General features: G+C 37.3%; 1 protein-coding gene and 1 long non-coding RNA gene across 7 annotated transcripts in view; both read right to left on the bottom strand.

The window, feature by feature from the left end:
- Positions 1-25,585, bottom strand: part of LOC147024382 (pleiotrophin-B-like) — a 306,009-nt gene that overhangs the window by 172,257 nt on the left and 108,167 nt on the right. The gene's annotated exons all lie outside the window — the stretch shown is intronic.
- On the bottom strand, positions 20,779-23,737 carry LOC147024383 (uncharacterized). Of its 2 annotated transcripts, XR_015058997.1 has the most exons (3): positions 23,350-23,737; positions 23,076-23,252; positions 20,779-22,978 (listed from the first exon to the last, which is right to left on the bottom strand). It is a non-coding gene; the product is annotated as an uncharacterized LOC147024383 (long non-coding RNA). The 2 variants fall into 2 exon arrangements; XR_015058996.1 differs by having other exon boundaries at positions 23,076-23,737.

Raw genomic sequence — 25,585 nt, 5'->3', positions numbered from 1 at the left:
CGTGTGCTTCTCATTACTGTATCAAATTGCACTATTTATCAATTCCAATAGACTGCTCTCAATTCGACCTCACCTTCATACCTTGTCTAAAAAGTCCAACTGTTACAGCGTTTCTTCTCTCCATTCTCTTAATTTGCCTTTATTGCATCTCTCAAGAAATGTCTTAAATCACATTTCTGAACTAAAAATAAAAAACCCCAGTTTGCTATGCATGTTCGCTTTCCAATCAGTTATCCTTTTTTTTTCCAACTTCAGTGCCAATTCACCCCTCTCACCCCTCCCGCTCAAAGCAACCATCACACTCTTCTCCCTCCAAGCTTCCCTCTCACCTTTCTAAAAAACTCCCCCCTCACCTTTCTCCCTCAACTCTCCCCACCCACCCTTCTCCCTCCATTCACCCCCCTCTCTCATTCTTCTCAAAGTTGCCCCCCTCATTCACAAAGCTGCCTCCTTCCCTGCCCTTCTCCACCATCTCATCACTCCACCTCCTCAAATCCTCAACTGCCATCTGCCCTCTCTCATATTACTCCCCACTGTACCTCAACCCAGCAACACAGAGCATTTTCTCCTCCTCATCTGGCCCGGCCCCCTCTCCGAGCTCTTCTGCAATCCCCCACACTCTTTCAACAACTCTCCTTACCTCCCCCCTCCTCCCTTGTCCTCCTCTCCCCCTCCCCCTCCCATCCCCTGCACCCAAAGCCTCCTCCCCTTGCTCTTCATTAACAGTGTACACCTCAAATATCCGGGGTCTTCGCTCACACCTTACAGATCTTTCCATACATGTTGCCACAAACAAACCAGACATAATCTTCCTCACAGAAACGTTCCTCCGTCAAGACGTCTCTGACTCCTGAGTATCTCTCCTTGGTTACTCCCTCTTCTGGTATGACAGACCTGAGCCTCGTCCTGGTGGAGGAGTTTCTCTCTTCATCAAAGATTCTATTCCTCACTCTCCATGCACTGACCTCTCTCCCCCACACCCCGGAATACCTCTGGCTATGGCTTCCCCTCCACTCCCACCTCATGTTTATATGTGTATTGTACAGTCCACCAAACAGCGATGACTCCATTTACACCTCACTGTCCGAAAACATGGACCAACTTCTATCCTCTCATCCAAACTCTCTCCTCCTCATGTGGGGTGACTTCAATTGTCATCATGCCAGTTGGCTACGTGTGGGTACCTCTCACCTGTCATGGCACTTCAACAAAAGACTCCTGCGACTCATTGGGACTGACTCAATCAGTCAACTTTCCAACCTGGATCTCAATCAATGGTACTCCATCTCTTCTGGATCTGATTTTGACAAATTTCCCTGAAAATATCAGCTGTTCTTTCTCCGCTCCAATCGGTTCTTCTGACCACGTCCTTGTCAAAGTGGACATCTCTCTGGCTGTTATTAGAGAACCACGTCAGCGCCGTCGAGTCTGGCATTTCACTCAAGCCGACTGGCAGGGTCTCCAAGCAGCCATCAAACTTCTAGGCTGGTCTCCCATCGCAACTTACTCCAACATCAACTCATCCTGGGAATTCTTTCAAAGAAACTTCTTCTCTCTCATGCACAGATTTATCCCCTCTCGACTTCAGTTGTCCTACCCTTCCTCCCGCCCATGGTTCATGGAAGCTTGTGACGAGGCTGTTGGCCTGAAACAACTTGTGTTTGCCTCATGGAAAGCAAATCTAACTGACGGTAATCTCAGTGCCTTTCATAAAGCTTGGAACAAGTGTGTATCCACCCTCAGGAGAGCCAGAAAACAACATCTTTCTAATCTCAAGTCTGATCTCTCAAACCTCTCTCCCTCCTCCAAATCCTGGTGGCATCTAATCAAATCTGATTCTGGTGTATGTTCCCCCTCCATCCCCTCCCTTAGCTTAAATGGCTGCACTGCTGATACCGCAAGTGAAAAGGCTGAATGCCTAAAATCGGTGTTTGCATCTAAATCTTGTGTCCGAAACCCATCGCTTTCTGTACCCACCTTACCCAGTCGCACCCAACTGTCCCTGGACTCCATGTCATTTTCTTCTGACAAAATGGAGAGTTTGCTGTCAAACCTCGACTCAGATTCTGCAACCGGTCCAAACGGCATAAGCCCATGTGTCCTAAAAATCTGCTCCTCTGCTCTTGTTGTTGCTCATTTTCTCAAGGTCATCAAACATCTGCTTGGAAATCAGCAAACATTACTGCCCTGGAGAAACAGGTGCAAAAACAGATCCCTGCAACAACAGACCAATCAGCCTTCTCCCAATCATCAGCAAGGTTATGGAATCCATGCTCGCTTCAGACAATAAATCCTTCCTCTTCTCCAATGGCTTGATTTCCGATCATCAATTTGTTTTCAGACCAAGTTATTCTACCCTGGATATGCTACTTCTGCTCTCCCAACAATGGATGGAGGTCCTCAATACCAGACATGAAATCAGAGGATATCCCGAGACATATCACGTGCTTTTGATATGGTCTGGCACCCTGCCCTGCTGACCAAAATCTCTTCCTATGGTATCCAAGGGCATATCCACTCATGGCTCACAGACTTCCTCTCCTGTCGCAGTCAACGTGTGGCCCTAAATGGAGTTCTTTCATCCCCTCTTCCTGTACAGGTTGAAGTTCCTCAAGGTAGCATGCTGGGCCCTGTTCATTTTTGCTTTTCATCAATGATCTCTCCGACTCGCAGGAAAATCCTCTTTATCGCTGCTGATGACTCCACCCTCTGCCGTACAATCTGTCATTCCTCAGACCAGCAAGGAACAGCTTCTTCGCTCTCTGCAGATCTGGATAAAATCACAAACTGGCCCAACATGGGGAACATGTCTTTCAACCCTGAGAAATCTCACACTCTCACTATGTCTCTCCAAAAGGACCATCTGGAAAACACCCCCACCTACTTTCTCAACAATCCGCAGGAAGAAGTCCTTTCATTCAAGCTTCTGGGTCTCACTATCTGCCATGATATTTCCTGGGAAAGCCACATTTCCAACCTGGCCTCCAAAAAGCCAGTCGCCGACTGGGAATCCTCCTTCGTGCAAAGTCCTTCTTCGGCCTACCTGAGCTCCTGATCACATACAAAGCCTTCATCTACAGCTTGTTGGAGTAGTGCTCTCCCCTCTGGGCTACTGCTCCTGCCTCTCACCTTTCTCGGCTTCATGCTGTGGAAACCAAGGCATTTTGGATCACTGGTATATCCCGCAGTGAGACTGAGTCTTTGTGCCTCTCACTCTCTCACCGCAGGCAGGTCAGTGGTCTTTCTATCTTCTGCTATCTCCTCTCTGGTCTCATCCCCCCTGTTCTGTCTGCCATATGTCCCCCCCCCCATATTTCTGTGGGGTGCTCAATGTCCACCAGCAACCCACTTCTGGTAAAATTACCAAAATCATGAATCACTGCTCACCACTCTTTCATTCCTCTTTTTTCCTGCCTTTGGAATAAACTCCCACACTCTCTTCAATCCCATTCTTCCCTCAAGCCTTCAAAAGAGCTGTTCACGACCACCTCTTATCTTCCCCCATCCAAAACCATGATCTTTTCTACCCCCGTTAATCTGCACCAAACCCCCCTCCTTCACATTCCCTGCTTTCTTTCCTGAAAGTCCTTGTAATGTCCATCTTGTTTACCCTGTGTTCTCTGCCCCATCCCTCTCCCTTCCACAAATCTCCTGATGTGTCTGTGCCGCACTATTTTGTCCTTCCCTCTCCCACCCCTCTTGTCTCATGCCCCCCCCCGCCCCTTTGCTGTATGTTTTGTGTTTGCTCTCATACGAGCCTCAACAAGGTATACCAAAAAAAAAAATTAAAAACCTGCGTAACCTCCGCAGTGAAAGCACGCTTGAGAGAAAAGGTTCAAAAGGGTAAATTCTAAAGTTGTAAAAGTCAATTCTAAATGGTTCTCGAGCGTAAATTATAAATGGTAGCTCCAAAAGGGAGTTCTCTCGGGGAGTTTGAAAGGGCTCTAAAGGGAAATTCTAAATTTTTAAGGATAAATTCCAAAGGTCTAGGGGTAATTCTCTTTGCCACATGGAACTTTTTCGATGTTAGGTGGGACTTTTTGCTGTACTACCAACCAAGATGAGCAGAAGCTGTAAAATAGGATGGAAAATTAATCAATTAATTATACTTTGCACCCCTCTTCGCTTGGGACTGAGGTGGCTTACCCATGGGGGTCCTTTTGATTATAGGTGGTGACCCTCAAGTTTTACTGTGGAAGGCCCTCAGACAGAAGGTCTTCAATGTCTAAGGGTTCTAATGGGGTTTATAGGATGTACAGGGTCCTGAAGGGTCTTCGGTGTATTAAGGTCAGGTCAGGTCAGGTATGGGAACATGTGCCAGAACAGCGCGTCGCTGCTTCCACTTTCCGCCGGTACTCCAGGGGCCTCAGTCTGGCCATCCCCCAGGCAGATGCCAGGCCCATCCCCATCTCCTTGAGATGATGGTCAACCTGCTGCAACCACGAGGCACGTGGTCGGCCCACTGGCCTCCTCCACTCACGAGACTCCCCCGCTGAGAGAATCTGGTGAGCAGGATCAGCGTCAGGAAAATGAGCCACATGTCCATACAGCCGCAACTGACGCTCACGGACTATGCAGGTAACAAATCTCATCCGAGTCTCTCTCAGCAACCGCTCGTTGGACACAAAATCTGACCAGCGATAGCCAAGGATTCTCCGAAGAGACCCAGTACCAAAGAATTAAGTCTCCGTCTCAGATCCTTGGTCAGAGTCCAAGTCTCGCATTCATAGAGCAAGACTGGAAGTACCAAGGACCTGAAGACTCGGACTTTCATCCTCCCGCACAGGTACTGGCAGCGCCACACCCCATGATCCAGTGAATCCATGACTCCCCAGGCCCGTCCCAGACGTCTATTGACCTCGGACTCACAGCCAGCAGAGACATGAATATCACTGCCAAGGTAAGGGAATCTCTCCACGACCTCAACATCCTCACCACAAACAGACACAGACAGGACAGCAGCATCTAAGATGTCACCGAAAGCCTGGATCTTAGTTTTGACCCAAGAAACCCATAATCCCAGCGGCTCCGACTCCTCATTCAGCACCTCGAGGGCCCCAAAAAGGATATCTAAAGTCTCCGCAAAGATGACTGCATCATCTGCAAAATCAAGGTCCGAGATCTTGACATTCCCAAATGATGCACTGCAGCTTGATCTCTCCGACATCCTCCCTAAAATCCAGTCCATACAAGTGCTGAATAGTGTGGGGGCCAGTACACACCCCTGACGAACTCCAGTCACAACTGGAAATGTCAGAGATGGCACCACCACACTTCACAGCACTCTCAGTACCAGAGTAGAGTTCAGACATCAGATCGATCAGTTTTGGTGGCACCCCACGAAGACCAAGAATCCTCCAGAGGACATCCCGATTCACTGAATCAAACGCTTTACAGAGATAAACATAGGCTGCAAGCAGCCCCTGCCGAAACTCTCGTCTGCGTTCGGTGAGGACCCGAAGGGCAAGGATACGGTCAATCGTTGACCTCTTTGGTGTAAAGCCTGACTGCTCTGGACGCTGGTGCTCAAGCAGATGGTGGCAAACCCTTTCAAGAATTATCCGAGCAAAGACCTTGCCCGGTACTGAGAGCAGCGTCACCCCTCGGTAGTTGTTGCAGTCTTGGCGATTACCCTTCCCTTTCCAGAGAGGAACAACAAGGCCCCTCTTCCAATCAGTTGGGATGATGCCTGTGTTCCAGGCAGAGCACAAAACTGCATGCAACGACACGAGTGCAGCATTTCCACCAGCCTTGAGAAGTTCAGCATGGATGCCACAGATCCCTGGAGCTTTGCCCCGTTTCAACCGGTTCACCGCAGCCCGTGTTTCCACAAGAGAAGGTGGACCACAGTTGATTCGAGGGTCAGCAACAGGGATTGTAACACCCTTGACGTCCAACTCGACAGCTGGGGGATCAGCTTGGTACAACCGCTCAAAGTAACCGGCCCAGCGGGCTTTCACTTCAGACTCCTCTGTCAAGAGCCTACCACTCTCTGCTCTAACTGCAGTGCTCCGAGGGATGGGATTGGATGAACGCAATGCACGAATTCCCCTGTAAGCGGGACGAGAATCACCTGTCCACAGGTGATGCTCTACCCCCTCACAGATTCCTCGCACATAGGACTCCTTGTCCACCCTCAGTGCACGTACAGTTTTACGCCTCAGCTCCCTGAACAGCTCAGCTCTGCCATTCAGCCTGGCCCTGCAACTCTGGTCAATGGTATCCAGTGTCCCTTGAGAGACAAAATTCTTCTTTGCCCTACGGTGAGCTCCAAGACATCCACCGGCAACATCAAGGATGGTGGTCTTGAAGGCACTCCACAACTCTTCAGGACCCCCCAAAGCACCCAGACCCCCCAAGTGTCCACTCAGCCTGTTCGCAAACTCCTCAGCTACTCTCTCATCCCTGAGCTTGCCAACATCCAGCCTCGGCTGGGATGGTACCATTCTCCAGGATTCAAGGTGCATCTTTAGAGTTGCTACAACAAGCCTGTGGTCAGGATTGATGAACTGAGCACTCCGGTAGACCCTGCAGTTCTGGATCATCCTCCAACGACCGTCAATGAGGACATCGTCAATCTCATTTGCCACACTGCCAGCGTTGGAATACCAAGTCCAGCGATGAGCATGTGGGCGCTGAAACCATGAACCAGCCATCCTTAGTCCATGACTTATTGCAAAGTCAAGGAACTTAGTGCAATTCTGGTTCATATTTCCGGACCCATGGGGACCAACACACATCTCATAACCATCCCTATCAGTTCCAGTCGATGCATTGAAATCCCCCAAGACTAGAAGTGTATCTCGTCTGGGGCACTGATCAACCACAGACTCGAGCGTGGTGTGGAATGCAAGTAGGGTAAGAATACTGATTCTGGCTCACTTTTCCCCATGTAAATGAATGGGGGATTTTCAGCGATTCATATTTTTTTTCCCTAAAAATAAATCCCCTTTTTATCCCAAGGTATATTTATTTGTCTCCCCTTTTAACCTGGAGGTTGAACCTCATTGAATTGAACACCTGGGGGTTGAACAGCTCACTCATTGAACCTATAAAGATTTGTTCATTCTCAAATTCCTTCAATAGTTTAATTTTCTTTGCACAATAATCCCCATCTAAATATTGACAAACAAAACATTTGAATCTTTATATTTTTGAAGATACCCCTTTTGTGCCATTACGAAATGATAAACTTCTCTTAATGCTCTCATCTGACCACCTCCTGAGCCACATATCATTTTGAGATTATAGTAAATTGTTTTTTCATTGTTCAATTGATAACCATCAAAGTTTTCAGTCCATTCAAGGATATTCATTTTTTTCTTTACATCCTCTAACTTACTAGTTTTTAAATTAATTCGCTTATTTGTTTTATTTACCTTTGTTTTAGTTATTTTTTCAATAAGACTTATTTGATATTTTTCACATTCATTATGTTTTCCATTTATATACCAAGACTGAGATTTTCTCCACTCTTTAGTTTGATTAATACTTGGTTTAACCATTTATATATTGTGAAAAAACGCGGCGGTAGCCCTTAAAAAACCATAACCCATCTTCCCATCGTTAAAACATAATCTATTTTATACACTCTATCATACAATATCCATATGGAACACAATCTATTCCATTATCTAAAATAAATCTCTTATCATCAAAGGCTCCTAATGCCTTTTTATTTACTTCTTCACTATATATGTTATGTTTATAACTTCTTATTGTATTCATTTTCCTATATTCTTCTTTCTTATTCATCAAACAATTATAATAATTTCTAAAAGTTATTGATTTCTTTATTACATATTTCTTTATTCCCTTTAACCTCTTATCAATCTGTTCACCATACTTATAAGCATATGCCTTTGCTCTCAATCCAATAAACTCACTCATTACTTTTCCACCCAACTCATCCTTAAACTTACCAATAACCTTTTCATTCTTTTTGGAAAATAACTCACTCTTCTTGCTGAAATTACTTGTATCATATACTCCAATATTTTTCTTCATATCTTCATAAACATCATCAGTTTTTATATCTAGGATAAAACTATCAGTATCCATATACAACAATGAAACATTTTCACCATACTCTTTCTTTAAGTCATTATACAAATAATCATACATCAATATCTTTGATAAATCAAGAACTGTTGTTCCAATATAAATTGGTTTATCCATTACAATACTTTCCTTTTTCATATGAATTGCAGAAAAGTTCTCTGAAAAAACCTCTTCTCTCTCAAAACTTGGTTTATTTATCAATCTCGAAGCTTCTTTCCAAGATGTTGCGAATCTAATGTTTTGCCTGTTTCTAACATTTTCCATAGTCTTTCCAAATACAGCATTATTCATTAATTTATAAAAGTCCCCTTCAAATTTTACTTTTGTATTTGCTCTCATATCTGTATTGAATTGAATATACTTTTTCACCCAAGGACTTTGTTTAAATTTTAAAACTCTATGAATTTTAGCTACTCTCAATCCTTCTCTCAAAAATTGTTTTAAGCTTCTCTGATGCAAAACATATCCCTCTTTATCATAGAATGTTGTTAATAACTTTTCTGTTGATTTACCTTTAATATTAAAACTTTTATGATAATCACTTAACCATTCTTTCTTTGGAGTTTCTTTCTCACATGCAAAAGGAAGATCTTTATGCTTATTATGAAGATCACTCGGGTACCTCAAATCAACTTCAAAATAATAACCTTCTTCTTCGTCATTCAATTCCTCTTGAGAAGAAATAACAATATTCATCAAAGCCTTTTCATAATCCTTTTCTTCCACCCACTCTAATTTACCATAAGGCAGAGATTGAGACATTGCCCATCCATACAAATTATTAGCATCAAAATACATCAAATAATTACTATCTTTTTCACTATCATAATTTGGAAGATATTTATTATTTGCTTTAGCATATCTTTTTGAACATACTTGTGATATTCCACCTCTCTTGGACTTCTCAATCATCAAAAGCATATCCACATCACTGATTAAATCTATATCTTGTTTTGTCATTTTCAACATTGCACTCCAAGCTAAACCAGGAGCTGTGAAATAGTGGGCAGGATCTAATCCATAACAATTTTTATTATGACAGAGTGATCTAAAAGCTTCAAACACATCAGCTAACAATAAAACATCTGTTTTTAGATATAAATCATGATATTCTCCAAGGTTCTTTATCTTAAATAATTTCCATATTTCTTGTGCGTGTTTATATTCCTTATCACTTATCTCTTCTTCATTAAGGTTATTATAGAAACTTTCTTTTGATGGAAGTTGTGTTTCTTTAAATCTCATAAATGAATCCATATAATCATAAGGATAAATTCCCTTACTTGTAAGAATTTTCTCTTTACTTTGAATTTCATTCCTTGTTTGAATTTCCTCTCTCGTAAGAATTCCTTCTTTAATCAGAATTTCATCTTTAATCAGAATTTCCTCTTTAGTTCGAATTTTCTTTATAATTAGAATTTCATCTTCAGTTAGAATTTCTTCATTAATTACAGTTTCCTCTTTACTTTGAATTCTCTCTTTAATCTGAATTTCCTCTTTAGTGAGAATTTCCTCTTTTGGAAAGAATGAATTAAGATTTGGAAAAGAGTCCATGGAGCTTAGATTTGATGCGAGGTAGGCTAGTGGTGTTCCCATAAACTTGTAAGAATCTAAAAACCTAATACGAGTTAAAGGTTTTGTGAATATCATTTTTGAAAATGAAATATACTTTTGACTTGTGTTTGTTATAGCAGAAATATTCCCTGGTGTTTTTGAAAGTTCATTTATAAATAGATGTGTATCATAGTTGGTGCTGTTGTGAAGAAAGACTGGAATAAAAGAAGGTAATTTATAATTAAGATTACAACAGGAATGAGCGGGACCTCTATATTTACCAGTAAGATGACAATGGTCTCTAACTTTAGACTCCTTAATTTCCCCCTCACAAATATGGCAGATATTGTTCATTCTAAATTCTAATTTTTCTTCTTTGGTTAATTTCATCGGTTCATTTGTTTCTTTCATTAATTTAGTGAGTCTTATACAATCCTTTTCTAATCGTTTTACAAACTCTTGTGAAGCATTTTTTCCACGATAATGTTCAAGTTTGTTCTACTTTTCTCCAACAGATGATTTGATATAATAACAGAAACCACAAGGAATATGTTTTTGATATTTATTTGTATATGGTTCTTTTGGATTAGGAGAAGCAGTATTTATCTTTTTAAGGATACATTCAAAATCAGCGTATATCACAAATGGGTGCATGATAGATTTATTATAATCTTCAAAATAAATCTTTTCACCAGGTTTAGGCATTGTAATTACAGCTGATTTATGATTACTACAATATTTTGAATGTTGTTCTAATCGTTCTTTTGTATGAAATGAATTAAGACATCGCTTACAAGGATATATTTTGTTTGCTGTTCTGAATACCTGAGAAGAGATTAATCTTGATAAATTATTGATGTATGTGTAATGTGAATTCTTTCCAACACTAAAATATAAAAGGTCAATGTGTGTTTCTTCATTTTTATAGTTGTTTGAAATTTTTAATATTTGAACTTTGTTTGTATCCGTTAATCCATATACATTAATAGAAAGATTATTCTTTTTCTCAAATTTAGGAATATCTGTTAATGGCATTGGGAATTTAAAATCTTTAATGTCCAAGGTATTCTCATATTTCATATATTGTTTTACTCTTTCTGAATTACATTTTGGTGGATGTAAGTGAGCAAGAACAGACCAGAGAAAACATTTATTATCATTGTTCTTAATATTAACAACTGCCTTCTTTAGTTTTATTTCTTTTGGTAATTCAATATAAGAAGAAGCTTTAAGAGGGTTTGATTTTAGAATGTGTATATCTAAAAAGATGATTTTTTTAATATTGAATCCACTTCCTACCACTGTATTATCAACATCCTCCTCTTGTCTTGATAGTTCTTCATAAACTCCACTATTCAAAAAATCTTGAAATGATGTTATAAAATGAAGATCTGTTCTCATATAAGGAGTTTGTTCTTCATCTTGTCTTTTCATATTCATTTTCACTCCCATATAAAACTTTAAAGTTTTCATTTCTTTTAATGTCTTTTTAATAAATTTTTCAACATCGGGTTTCACTATTTCAATTGATTCAGCTATTGATGATGGACCGGGTTCTCCAAATTGAAAAATCCTTATTTTTATATGCCCTTTAAATGCCCCATCAGTGTTTTCAATATAATAGTCTCCCTTTACTTTAAACTCATTTTTCTTGTGTTTTTGTGATTGAAGATGTTTATTATAACTACTCTTCAAAACATCCTTTGAACAGATATCACAATGTTTTCTTTCCAACTCAAGAGGAGATATTTTATGAAACAGATTAAATGTGTGTTTGTTGGTTCGGAGGTGTTTTCTATAATGTTTATATTCGTGATTACAAACATCGCAGTACGTTGTATTCACCATATTTATAGAATAAAACTTTGCTTAAACTAAAATTTTCTTGATGAAAATTTCGTTTAATTTATAGGTGAATCTGTGCTTAAAAACATTTTATCCTCCAACTTTTTCACTTAATAAATACAATGTTTCAAGACACAAAAGACAAGTTTCAATCAATCTCTTCATCTGTTAAAGATACTGAGAAATATGTCAAGGATGTAAAATTGAACAAAGATAAATATAACAACTATTGGATAAAAACTATTATGGTAAATAATATGAGTTCTTCAATTTCCTTCAGTGGAAGGGCTTTTAGTATACCTGGTAGAACATCAATTAAAGTATCTCTAACAAAAGTTTCTCCTCTCCTTCTAGTAATATATTCAAAACTAGAAAAAGCAATGAAACAAGAAAAAGTATCAAAGAACAAAAACCTTATGGATGAAGCTTAAGAAAGAAAAGATAAGACCATCTGTAATATGCAAGGAGAAATTTGTATTTTTTTCAACAACCCTAAAGATGTAAATCTTGATGAAATAAAGGATGTTAATATATCAGGTGAAATGACATTTCGTTCAATAGTAGTTAACGATAATTTTAAAATTACCTTTAATATAAAAAATGTTGTCGTTGAATCTGATAATGAAAAAAAGTATATCGATATTGATGGTAATATACAACTGAAAGTATAGATGAATTTCAGTTTAAGTAAAGTTTTACTTGAAAATATGCTAGACTTTCCTGATTCTCCATATGACAAATTTGAGAATTGTCCTGCGTGTGAAAGACGGGGATTAAACACAGAGTCAAAAGCCTATAAACAATGTATATTCTGTGATTATCTTCTAATTAATGATAATAAAAAATATAAAAAGGAAAATAATTCTTTTAGATTTACACCAAAAATGAATTACTTTACAAGATTGATTAGAGAAATGAATGTAAAGTATGAGGATGATAACACACCTTTCCTTACAAGGGAAGAAACTGAACGTATAAGAGAAATGTTCAAAGGATTGTTGTTGTATATTATTCATGGATGTAATTTTCAGGGAAATATCAACACAAGATATTGTATAAATAAAATAATGGATTATCTTGAAATTAAACCTGAACTTAGGATAAAATATAGAGTTTCTAAAAAAGCCAATAATAAATTAAATAACCTGTTTTTCAAATATATAAATGAATGATTTTTTACCTATTTGGGAAAATAAGATAAAATTTAACAACCATAAAAATCTCCCAAATTCATTAAGATGTCTCATAGTTGGTTCAAGTGGATGTGGAAAAACCTGCTTACTTTTAAAAATGCTCCTCACTCCCAACTTTTTAGATTATGATAATTTAATAATTTTCACAAAGTCGAGTTTTCAACCAGAGTATCAACTACTCTCACAAGGTTTTAATGCTGGTCTTCAAAAAGAAGATATAATCGGTTTATTTAAACGTCAAAAAAACCTAAATGATTATAACATTGAAGATATAATTCAACTATTTTGTGATACACAGAGATGTAAAAAGAAATCAAATCTTATAACTTGTATTCTTAGTGATAATACGGATGATATACCGTCTCCCCAAGATTTAGATAAATCAAAAAAGAACCTCGTTATCTTTGATGATTGTGTTAATGAGAGAAACCAAACGGTAATGGACAGCTACTACACAAGAGGGAGACATTCTTCTTGTAATTGTATTTATCTTAGTCAATCTGACTTTCAACTTCCTCGTCGTTCCATCAGAAACAATGCTAATACTTTTATTTTATTCAAGTTAAATTCAATAGATATCAATAATTTTTGGAGAGATAATTGTTCTACATTATGTAGTAAAAAGAAATTTGAGGATTATATGAAGCACACGACTGAAAAATATAAATATATTGTTGTGAAACAAGATGAGATATTAAGGGATATATTTTTTGTTTTATAAACAATTACATATATAAATGACAACTATTATTATAAATCTTGTGGGTAAATCTGCTTCTGGAAAAAACTTTCATAAATCAAGGTTCTTGTGTAGTACAAATGAGAATATTGTAAATTTACTTAAAAAACACCCCGTGATACGCATTGTATCAACAACAACTAGAGCAATAAGACCTGGAGAAGTAAAAGGTGAAGATTATCACTATATTTCAGTGGAGGAACATATGCGATTGAGGAATGAAGGACAAATATTTGAGGAGGTTTCTCTTGGTACAACAAAATATTCACATTGTAAGAGTGAGTTAAAGAAACTAAAATCTGGTGGTGTTGGGATATTAGAAACTAATCCAGAAGGAACGAGACAAATTATTAAATATCTGAGCGGAGTGAAGATTTTATCATTCGGTTTTGATGTTGATGAAGAAACTCAACACAAACGTATGAAAAGCAGAGATGCAAGGATTAGTGAAGAAGAAATTACAACTCGCATTAATGTTAATAAAGAATTTGATGAAATATTTAAAGAAAAGGATTTATTTGAACACATCTACCTGAATGATGAAGAAAAGGAAAATTTCCCTGTTGATCTTTACAATTCATTAAATGATATTTTACAATAAATAAATGGATACAAAAGAAAGAGCAAGAAGATTTAAGGAACATCAAGAGTTGGTTTCAAAAGTTGTAAAACAACAGGAAGACATAAAGAAGAAACGCAGACAGAAACTAACGGGCGAAGAAGCATTTGAAAAAAACAAGAGAAATTTTTTAAACCACTTTTAAAAACTTCCCAAGAAAAAATGAAAGATGTTTCCACAGTTCCCACAGTAGAATATACTCCTAGAAAGCTTCAAATGTTAAAAGATTTCAGTCAAATGACGGAGGAAGAATTAGAGCATTTAGGAGAATTAGAATATGATGATGAAGGTTTATTTCAACAACTGGAAGAGATTAATCAACCCCCTGATTATATTGTGAATGCTGTTCAAAACAATGAATATTCAGCGGATTCAAAAACCAAAGCAGGACTCATTCCAACAGAACAACCAGCAATATTTCATCTTGTTCAAGAAAAGGTATTGATATTTAATGATGAATTAAGGTTCTTAAGTTCTGCTCAACCCCTGTTAAACTAACTCCGAGATTAATGTTTCTTCTCACAAAAGATGGAAGACAAGGTTCAACTGTGAGGGATGAATCAAAGTATATTGATAAACCATTGGATATGGAAAATAATGATGATAGAGTATATATTGATTTGCTGAACACTCTAAATTATAAGGTTATTCTTTCTGGTAAAAGTAGGAAGAATGAGAAGGAGAAACACATTATTCAGGCTTTAAGTATCCTTGGTTCAGGTATTAGTTTTCTTCCAAATGACCCATCGCAATTAGTTAATAGACTGTTATTGTTGTTCGGCAGTAAGAAGGCTGGAAATAACAATTGTTTTAATGAAGCATCAGCCATTTTAGACCAGTTGATGAACATGAAAATAATTAATAAATCTCAATATAAAGACATTTTATCTCATATTAAATAAGATGAGAAGCACAATCCTGAGTTTTAATTTCACAACAAGCGACCACACATCTTCATTCCCATACCCACTACAACTTAACACAACAAAAGAATATGAGGCATCTTTATTGTCCATGGAGACTTATAATACCTTATTTAATATAACCGAGAAAAATGACAAGTTTAGTTATAATCCGGGAAGTGGATACAAAACGATAACAGTCTCACCCGAGCATACGAGATTTCTCAAATATCTTCCGAAATTGCTCGTCTTATGAAAGAACAGGGTGATGAACCAAAAAATATTGTTATAAACATTCAAAAACATACTTCAAAATCAACGATTAAAGTTAAAAATAACTACAAGGTTGATTTCACAATTGATAATTCATTTAGAGAGTTATTAGGTTTCTCCTCAAAAAAGATTGAAACTAATGGGACGTTTTACAGTGATAATGTCATTCAAATATCCTCAGGAATAAATTCGGTGTTAATTCACTGTGATTTGATTGATGGTGCTTATAATGATGGATTAAAAACAAATACAATATTTTCATTCAGCGCATACTCAACCCCAATTGGTTGTAAATTCAATATGGAGCCTAAAAATTTGGTTTATCTACCTGTGTCAGGAAAAACCATACACAGAGTAAATTTTAGGATAACCGACCAAGATAATCGTGTGATTTCTTTTAATGGAGAAGTTATATCCATCAGAATTCACCTACGTGAAGTTTTTCAATAAATAAATACGATGGTTATTGTGAGGAAGCACGAGTTGGGAAAATATAAAATAATTACAGGGGATGGGATGTTCCTTTCCCCGTACTACAAGGGTGAAGGTATGTATCTTGGTAGAGGATACTATAAACCTAAGAGACAAAGGGGTGTTGGACATCAATTTAGAGGAGATGGGATAATTGATACTCTCATGGGTATTGGTTCAACTATTCTTAAACATAAAGACCTAATTGGTTCAACTGCTTCTGCTGTGGGAAATGTAGCAGGTGCTGTAAAGAGTATAAAAGATGCTCAGAAAGAATCTCATAAATTACAAGCAATAAAAGAAATTAAGAAAGGTAAAACTCAGTTGTCCCCCAAGAACGACAGAAAATAATTCAAATACTTGGATCAGGGTTTCAAAAGTTTTAACATCTTTTTCCTAAATAAATACAAGTATGGAAGCAATTGATAGTATCTATGATTTGGATGATACTATTGTTATCTCAAACTCCACTAAAAAGAAGATTACTTCAAGGTAAATGCAATAACTGGAACAGACTGGAATACAAATGGTACAAAAAGTTTTGAAATAAATAATCAACAAACCTATTTGAATCTCTCCGAAAGTTTCTTGTTGTGTAAATTTAAATTCACTAAGGCTGGGAATAACACAAACGCTACACTTGTAAATGATTTCTTCTGGAAAATGTTTGATAGTGTGCGATTGTATATTGGAACACAAGAAGTTGAAGCGGTTGATTATGTCTCTGCTGTATCTGAAATGATGAAATTTACACTCTATACATTCAGTGATAGAATGGGAAAGGGGTCTGTCGAAGGTTTTATTCCTGATATGTCAACGGGAACAAACACAGACCCTGGATATATTCAAAGGAAAGGAATGTATAATGATGATACAAAAGCAGAAAATAGTTTTACTGTGGCAGTTCCTCTTAAAGGTATATTTGGATTTTGTGATTATGATAAAGTTCTGTATGGTCTTAAAATTAGATTTCAACTACAAAGGAATGATAATGAAAATAGATTGCTTTTTGGTGTTGGTAATGCTTTTGGTGATCAGAATAAATTTGTAATTGAGGAGATGAGTTGGTATATCAGTGAATATACTCCTAATCTTAAAACAGAAGAGATGTTGAATCGAAGACTTAACTCAAAGAAACCACTCAGTGTATCATACCTCAAAAGAAGATGTCAACACGTTAAACTCAATCAAACTACTTACACGTGGAATTTGGGTGTTCTGGAAGGAAAGCCACGATATCTGTGGATGATTTTTAAAAAGCCAGATGGTGATACTGCGACTGATAAGAATAATGCATTGAGTGATAATGCTAAGGTGAAACAACTTCGCGTTTCTCTAGATGGAACATTTTATCCACGAGATAGATTGGAAATTAATTGGGAAAAAAATGATTTTGCTGAAGCATACAAGTCTTACCAAAAGGTGTGTGAAAGTAATGGAAATAAAGAACCTATTTTGGATATGACAGCATTTAAAAGTTTGTATACAATCTATACGTTTGACCTGAGCGCTCAAAAAGAAACTATAAAGTCTAATCGAGTGGATACTTCCCTATACATTGAAAGAGGAGAGAGTGAAGAAGTTGATACATATTGTTTGCTTTTGGAAGAAACAGAATTGCAGATTAATACAGATAATGGTGTGATGATTAGTCTCACATAATTTTTTGTTAAATAAATGAGTGGCAAAGTACCAACTGGGGTATATGTTAATCAAATCAATCTTCATAAACTATCATCTTGTGTTCAAAATCAAAAGCCTTGTACGATTAACGTTAATACAATTCAGAGAAAAGGAGCAGTAAGAATTGATGTTTTGCTCACAAGAGAACAGGTTAAAATCTTGAATGACACTGGCTCACTTAAAATTAAAATGACAAAACCAATGTTGAAAAAATATTCAATAAGAGAGACGAGTGGAGGATTTCTCCCATTTCTAATTCCTTTATTTGCTGGTTTAAGTGCGGTTGGAGCATTGACGGGTGGTATTTCAACAGCGGTCAAAACTGCCAACGAAAGGAAGGCTCAACTCCAGGCTCAAAAAGAATTGGAAAGACATAACAAAGAGTTGGAGAAACAAATTAGTGGAAGTGGTGTAATTGTAGATTTTGCTGAAAAACTTGAAGGTCTGCCTGATAAAGCGAGATTGTTAGTTGGAGATATGCTTTCTTCTATAGCACAAGCAGGTGTAAAATTAACGAAAAGAGGTAATGGATTATATCTTTCTAATAAATAAATGAGCATTGATGAGTGGTTGAAAGAATTTGGAAAGAATACAACATCAAATTTACAACTTGCCAAATATTGTAAGAAATTAAAAATTCATAATGTGGTTATTTGTATGAGAGATGAATTAACAAATGTGTCGAAACATACAAAGAATATTATTATGAACTTAGAAGATAATGATGGGAACGGTTCTCATTGGGTTTGTATTTTTAATAGTCAAGACAAATATTATTTTGATAGTTTTGGTCTTCCACCACCTGTTGAAGTCATAAAATTCTTACAGAATGGTGTTTATCAAACATTTCAAGTCCAAGAATTAAATTCCAAGTGTTGTGGTCAATTATGTCTATATGTGTTATTTCAACTCAACAAAAATAAAAAATTTTATGATATTATTTTTAATCTAATATAAATGACTTATGTTGGTAAAGATGGTTCTATCTTTGGTGTATCTCAAGAACTGGATATTGATTTATCAAATTATTACACAAAGGCACAGGCTGAACGACATAAATATAATATAAACAAAAATATTAACATGAAAAATGCTTATAAATTAAAAAATTATCCAAGCCCGACTGACGCGAATGACTTGGTGAGATTAAGCGATTTATCACAATATATATACTTAAATAAAACGGCTGTGTATTCTAAAGATACAGAAGTGTTGATATTATCTCCAGGTCATACAGAATTCACAGTTCGAATTAAAATAAATTTTTATAAAGAAGGGCGTATCGTTTGTATGAGAATAGAACAATGGGGGTATGATATGAATGATTTAGGGTATAATTGGTCATTTAAAATTAACCTCGAAGACCTGGAACAATTAAATCAGTCTCGTAAGGAAGAATATTATCCACTTGGTATCGAGAATGAGTTTTGTGGAGCCACGATTAGTAAACAACAAATAAAAGAATTTAATAAGGGTAAATATAATAATGGTTTTGCCCTTGTTTATCTCATGAAAACAGAAAAAACAGGATTATATATAATAAGTAAGGAAATACAAAATGATTTAACTATGGGAAGATGGGGAGGTGTTTCGTGCCATAATATTATTCTAACATATATTTCTAATACATAAATGACAGCAAGAAGGCTTCAAGAAAATTATCATTTCTGTGTCCAAGCATACCTTCAAGAAAAGGGTATTCGGTATTTTAATAAATATGTTCTACAACATAAGAATGAGGTATTTTCAATAAAAGATTGGCATTATGCTGATGTTGATAAACCGACAACTTTAGATTTAATTAGAATGTTAAATAATGAAAAAATTATAAGGTTAAGAAAAGGTAAGGCTCTTTTAGAAATTCAAAAGAAATTTTATTGGTTTCCTGTTGTAAAAAAAATTATTTTGGATACAGGAATAACAAGAAATCCTGATGAATATATGTATAATATTCTATGGGGTGTAAACGATTCAAGTATAGTAAGGGATGAGGAAGGAGTTGAAGAAGAGAGGGAAGAGGAGGAAAAGGAGAAGGAGGAGAGAGAGAAGGAGGAAAGAGAGAATAGAGAGAAGGAGGAAAAAGAGAAGAGAGAGAGGGAGGAGAGGGAGAAGAAAGAGAAGGAGGAAAAAGAGAAGAGAGAGAGGGAGGAGAGGGAGGAAAGAGAGAGAATAAATAAATATTATAGTATGGAAACCAGTGAGATTCAAAAAAGAATAGAGGTATTACAGAAAATAACTCAACCCACCGAGGAGGAATACAAAGAATTAACAAGTCTATTTGCAATACTTTCGACAAAACTATTGGCATCGTCAAGCTATTCATTTTAATTCAAGTTTTTTCTTAAATAAATGGAGGAGAGAGTGAAGGCATTTCTAAGGATTCTTTATGTTTTAAAAATTAAGATTCAAATGTGCATGTTGGAAACTAAAAAGGTTTTTGCACTCTGCAGGAATTTTTCTCATAAATAAATGAGTTATTGTCTCAAATGTAAAAAGAAAACTAATACTAAAAATATTTCATATATTAAAAGTAAAAATAACAGGGTTATACAAAAAGGTATATGTTCGGTGTGTGGTTCAAAAAAAAATCAATTTATCTCCAAACACAAACTCGGAGGAGATATACAAACGTTTTTATCAGGAAGTAAATTTACAACTACTGGAATACCAGGGGAATTACATCTTCCAGGGTATTCTTTCTGTGGTCCAGGCACAAACTTAGATAAAAGATTAGATGAGGCAGACAATCCTAAATCCTGGAGTAAACCAATCAATAGAGTTGATGAAGTGTGCATGAGACACGATATTGATTATGGGAATACCACAACGTTGGAAGAAAAGCATGAAGCCGATAGAGAAATGTTGTATAATTTGTCTCTGATACAAAATCCAACCTTGAGAGAAAAAGTTGATAGGTTCATCGTGAAGAAGATGATTAGTGCTAAATTGAAACTTGGACTTGGAAATTCAAAAAACTTATAGGCTCTAATGATATCATTAAGACTGAAGAGCAATTAGCTGATGAATTACATAAACCAATATTCACAAAGTTTCAGAGAAGGAAAGTTTATTCCAAGGAAGTTGATTATATCTGGTCTGCTGATTTGATTGAACTCAATAATGATAAGGGGTACAAGTATGCTTTAACCGTTATTGATTTGAGGAGTAGATATGCGTGGGTTGTCCCTTTAAAAAACAAAACAGGTAATACTCTTATGTTAGCTTTTCAACAGATATTTAATAAAAGTAAGAGAAAACCTAAGAAATTGTGGACTGATGAGGGTAGAGAGTTTTATAACAAGACATTTATGAATTTTCAAAAAAATAACAGTATTACATTATACAGTACCTTTAATGAAGGGAAGGCAGTTGTTGTTGAACGTTTTAATCGTACCTTAAAAGAGAGACTATATAAAAAATTCACACAACTCGGTTCACAACAATGGTCATCTTTTATTCAGGATATTGTGGATAAGTATAATGACACGATTCACACGTCAACGAATATGAAGCCATCAGAAACATTTACAAAATTAAAATATGAAAAAGAGATTAATGTCAGAAAACCTAAGTTCAAAGTTGGTGATATCGTAAGAATATATAGGTGGAAATCTCATTTTGAAAAGGGTTTTACTGAACGATGGACGAAAGAACTTTTTAAAATTGTTGATGTAATAGATACAGTTCCTTGGACTTATAAAATATATGATTTGGAAGGGGAAGAGATTTTAGGTTCATTTTATTCACAGGAATTACAAAAGACAAAACTAAGCAGATAATACACCTTTGTGAACACTCGAGGGTCAAGTCCGAGGTGTATAACAGTATATAATGTGTGTCAAGGGGTGGACGTTCTTACATCTGTGAACCCCAAACACAGAATCCTCAACTGAATAGTCAAGGCTTAACTTTTGTTTGTGTGTGTGTGTGTGTGTAATGGGAGCAATAGGTTGGCGCTTCACTCCCTCCTACTATACACCGTTGTGGACACTCGAGGGCCAAGTCCGAGGTGTATAACAGTATATAATGTGTGTCAAGGGGGACGTTCTTAGATCTGTGAACCCCAAACACAGAATCCTCAACTGAATAGTCAAGGCTTAACTTTTGTTTGTTGATGTGTATGTGTGTGTGTGCAATGGGAGCAATAGGTTGGCGCTTCACTCCCTCCTACTATACACCGTTGTGGACACTCGAGGGCCAAGTCCGAGGTGTATAACAGTATATAATGTGTGTCAAGGGGTGGACGTTCTTAGATCTGTGAACCCCAAACACTGAATCCTCAACTGAATAGTCAAGGCTTAACTTTTGTTTGTTGATGTGTATGTGTGTGTGTCCCAACCCTCACATTCAAAATCTCAACCCCAACCCTCACATTCAAAATCTCAACCCCAACTCAATCCTCGCCCAACACAATGTCTTTTTCAAAATGAGATTTCCACCTATATATATATATTTTTACGTTTTTTTTTCTTCTTCCAATTCTGTCTTTTAAGGCTTTCAGGTTTGATGATGTAGAAAGGGGGAGTAAGCCTGCACTTTCTTCCCAGAACGAACAATGTATATTTTTTGTTTTTTTTCTCTTCTTCCAATTCTGTCTTTTAAGGCTTTCAGGTTTGATGACGTAAAAAGGGGGAGTAAGCCTGCACTTTCTTCCCAGAACTTTCTTGATCTTGCTCCCATCAAGCACCATCCGACAAAGAACTACATCGATAGGTTTAGATCCCAAAGAGTGATAGCAACTCCAAAAGTCTCCAAAATATAAATAAATAAAATAATAATAATAATAAATAAATAAATAAATAAATAAAAGCCCCCAAAAAAGTTTCAAGTGTCCAACATAAACCCAACTTTCCAAGTCTTCAAGGTATAACCACATTCCCGTTGAGTTTCCAAGATATGTATCACATTGTGAGTTATCAATCCAGAACCCACATTTCAAGTATTCAAAGTAAAACCAACTTACAAAGTCTCTTAAGGATAACTCATTTACTGATTTTTTCAAAATTTGTGAGTCTCCAAGGTAGGACCCATATTTAGAACCATCTTGGCAGAACCCTTTTCCTGAGTCTCCAAGGTAGTTATTTAAACCATCAAGGCAGAACTCATTTACTGATTTTTTCAAAATTTGTGAGTCTCCAAGGTAGGCCCCATATTTAGAACCATCTTGGCAGAACCCTTTTCCTGAGTCTCCAAGGTAGTTATTTAAACCATCAAGGCAGAACTCATTTACTGATTTTTTCAAAATTTGTGAGTCTCCAAGGTAGACCCCATATTTAGAACCATCTTGGCAGAACCCTTTTCCTGAGTCTCCAAGGTAGTTATTTAAACCATCAAGGCAGAACTCATTTACTGATTTTTTCAAAATTTGTGAGTCTCCAAGGTAAAACTTGTATTCTGGCTCATCAACGTATAACTTGTTCAGTGGGTATTGTCTTGATAACTCACAATGAGTACTATTGCTGTAAAACTCTTTTTCAGGATTTTGCTGGTCTCCAAGGTATAACTCTTTGGTTGGGTCATCAAGGACGAACTCATTCTGTGGGTCTTGGTCGCTCATAAGGTCTTCAACCAAGCCAACAATTTCGCCCCAAGTTGTAGCAAAAGCAGTATTTTCATTTCGTATTTCAGACACAATTTCCTGTGAGAGAAAATAATAATGTATTAATTAAGTTATTTAATTATTAAATGAGTATGCTTCAATCAAAGTTTGAAAATAGGAAAATAAAAAATCTTACCTCAATAGATAAGAGGTTTGAATCCAGTTCATCAACTTGAAGGTTTAGTTCCATAGAAGACAGAGAGTTCCAAGGAACACCAAAGTCATCCCACTCAAGGTCTTCAACCAAGCCAACAATTTCCCCCCAAGTTGTAGCAAAAGCAGTATTTTCATTTCGTATTTCAGACACAATTTCCTGTGAGAGAAAATAATAATGTATTAATTAAGTTATTTAATTATTAAATGAGTATGCTTCAATCAAAGTTTGAAAATAGGAAAATAAAAAATCTTACCTCAATAGATAAGAGGTTTGAATCCAGTTCATCAACTTGAAGGTTTAGTTCCATAGAAGACAGAGTTCGAGACAAGCACACAAAACACCATTGCCAGCAAAAACAAATGTTTAAAATGGAGCCTGGGTTTGAAGCTTTTATAGAGAAAGACTGGTGGGTGTGGTTTCCTTTGGAAATTCCCTGGGCAAGCCTAGGCAAGCCTTCATTGGGAAATTTTTCAAAACCATAACATCCTGTAATTTTCTAGTGATTTCTTTGTGAGTCAGAGATGAACTGGAAATGATGTAAGAGTGGGCGGAGCTTAGCAAAAGTGGGCGGGGCTTAGGAAAAGTGGGCGTGGCTTAGAAAAAATACCTTATGAAAAGTGGGCGGAGCTTAGCAAAAGTGGGCGGGGCTTAGGAAAAGTGGGCGTGGCTTAGAAAAATATCTTATGAAAAGTGGGCGGAGCTTAGCAAAAGTGGGCGGGGCTTATTGAATACCTTGTGGAAAGTGGGCGGGGTTTAACAAAAGTGGGCGGGGCTTAAAGAAAAGTGGACGGGGCTTAACAAAAAATAACCTGTGGCTCAGGAGGTGGTCAGATGAGAGCATTAAGAGAAGTTTATCATTTCGTAATGGCACAAAAGGGGTATCTTAAAAAATATAAAGATTCAAATGTTTTGTTTGTCAATATTTTAGATGGGGATTATTGTGCAAAGAAAATTAAACTATTGAAGGAATTTGAGAATGAACAAATCTTTATAGGTTCAATGAGTGAGCTGTTCAACCCCCAGGTGTTCAATTCAATGAGGTTCAACCTCCAGGTTAAAAGGGGAGACAAATAAATATACCTTGGGATAAAAAGGGGATTTATTTTTAGGGAAAAAAAATATGAATCGCTGAAAATCCCCCATTCATTTACATGGGGAAAAGTGAGCCAGAATCAGTATTCTTACCCTACTAATGCATCCTTCACGGTGAGATCACTCGCCTCAGCTGGAGCATGAACAGAGACCAGGGAAATGACACCTAAGGAGTGACAAATCCTCAATGTCATAATACGCTCGTTGACCGGTGTTACCTCAATTATCATTGGGGTCAGCTTATTGGACACAGCTACAGCAACTCCTTGGGTATGGCAACCATCAGAGCGACCAGACCAATAGTAGGTCTAACCACCCACCATTATCTCGCCGCAATCTGGTCTCCGAACCTCAGAGAGAGCTGCAATCCCGATGTCCAAACGCTTGAGCTCAGATGATAACAGAGACAGTTGATCATCCTCTCTTAGGAATAGGACATTCCAGGCACCCACCCGAAGGGACCGCCTCAGGTTAACCCAAGGAGACCACCGTCTGGTGGACGACACCTCAGCACCAATCTGACATACTCTCCAGCAATCTGACCCAGGGCTGTTACCCCGTGGTTTCCCTCCTATCATCAAAGATTGGGGGTCCCGAAGGCTTTGCCCCAATCCCGTCATCCGGTGAGCTGCCCTGCGAAGGGAAGCTGCACATGAGGTACTCCCATGGAGTGGGTTTTCAGATTTTTTTTGCGTTTTTGTGTTTTGCAGAATGAAGGGTTTTACGGTGGCCGGAGTGCAAATCCTGCTACCAACCTCCTAATAAAAAAGTAACCCAGCTGCAGGAGGACGTCCGCAGACACAGTTGGGCACTAGATATGGATGGCCGTTGGCTCACAAGGAGCTCCTCCGCCCTTTGACAGGTTTTGTTTTTAATCCTGCTGGGTGTCCATATCCAAACACCCTCCTCACCAGAAAACCTGGTGGGGGAGACGGTTTAGTCGCCGACAACCCGACCATGAAACATGTTAGTACAGGTTTACATGGTACCTGTTACAGGTCACAGATCTAACCTGACCTGACAACAAGGGTTTTATGGGTATTATGGGTCTTAGTGGTCTTAAGGTAATAAAGGGTCTAAAGGGTTTTCAGGACTTTGTGGCCTGGAGGGTATTAAAGGTCTTTGGGGTCTCAAGGATTTTCGTGGTCTTAATGGGTATTGGGGGTCATAAGGGTCGGCAGAGTCTTGGGTATCAAGTGCTCTAAAGTTATGGAGGGGTTTGGAACTCGCACAAATGGATGCACACATGACTCCTTTTACAGTTAGTAATACAAACAGTTATTAAAGACAGAGAAAGAAAAAAACATTTCATTGAAAAAAAACATCTGCATGATTTTTGGTTTAAAGGTATTTTTTAAATTTTCAAATAGCGAGACGAATTTTAAGATTTGCAATGC

Source organism: Eptatretus burgeri, chromosome 6 (genome assembly GCF_056783735.1).
Source record: "Eptatretus burgeri isolate ZD-2024b chromosome 6, Ebu_testis_v1, whole genome shotgun sequence".
NCBI classification, from domain to species: Eukaryota; Metazoa; Chordata; class Myxini; order Myxiniformes; family Myxinidae; genus Eptatretus; species Eptatretus burgeri.
This window is presented reverse-complemented; position numbering and strand designations above follow the sequence as displayed.